The sequence below is a fragment of the Pundamilia nyererei genome, unplaced genomic scaffold, assembly GCF_000239375.1.
Source record: "Pundamilia nyererei isolate P.nyererei 1_Seehausen unplaced genomic scaffold, PunNye1.0 scaffold00028, whole genome shotgun sequence".
Lineage (NCBI taxonomy): Eukaryota > Metazoa > Chordata > Actinopteri > Cichliformes > Cichlidae > Pundamilia > Pundamilia nyererei.
In genome coordinates, this window is record NW_005187429.1 from 1,448,671 (window position 1) to 1,449,805 (window position 1,135).

Here is a 1,135-nt window from a genome sequence, read left to right on the forward strand (position 1 = left end):
GTTATGATTTTGGTTCTGATGTGCAATGTAAATGTTCCCTTTATATTCATATTAAAAATTTTTAGCAGCATCGTTGGAGGGCAGAAAAGCATAAATGTGTTTAGCTGTGTCTGCAGAGTAGAGCGCATCAAAGCACTTTGAGACCATTCTGAAACAGCATTTTCTCTCTGCTACAGTAACAGCAAAGCTAACGCTGTAGATGATGACCCAGAATGTGGAATTAACCTGAAGGTTGAATTTCTTTCTTGTGCAATCTTTAAGAAGATGAACATGACCTTGACAACTGTGCTTAATACATTCAGGTTTATCCACTTGTCCCCCTGTGCTTTTGTTTATATTGAAAATGAGATATTTCTCAGTGTGGTAGGAATATAAGCGTGGGAAAGAGGAAAGGAGAGCATGTCTGAGGCAAATTGGGAGGGTTTTCATCAGCTTGTGACCGGCCTCCCACACATGTGAGGTATTTGTTGGAACTTTCAGGCCAAGCAAGGCCAGACCTTGGAGAACTTCACAGCAACTACTTCCTCATAAATCATGCACAGTTGTAGCAACTTGACAAAAAAACCCTGCTACCTGTCTGTTATGATATCAAAGCTGATTTTTCCCCTTATGTCTCACTGTGCATGATGCTGTGTGTTGCATAAATATAACCTCTGTGACCTTTGGACTTCAGTTTAAAACATGTGTCAAAACCATAATCATTATTCATTCAGGAATCATCAGTTAATCCATGTGTTTCAAGGAGCTTTATTGTCCTTCGCATCACATGTTAACATGAGGTGGAATGAAATTATGTACACATGGTCCCAGAGTGAAAAGAAACAAAATAATGAAGAAACAGAATTTATTTATTTATTTATTTATTTTTAAGTAATAAATGAATAGTTGGGGTTTTTAATTTTATTTTTGTTTTGTTTTTTGTTTTTGCTTTTTAACAAACAGGAATGACAAGTCATAAAACAATACAAGAAATAATACTATAAGTAGAGTGCAGCAACCTGAGTACCAGTATGGAGTATGGGTATCGAGTGTAGGTATAAATATACAGGGAGTGCAGAATTATTAGGCAAATGAGTATTTTGTCCACATCATCCTCTTCATGCATGTTGTCTTACTCCAAGCTGTATAGGCTCGA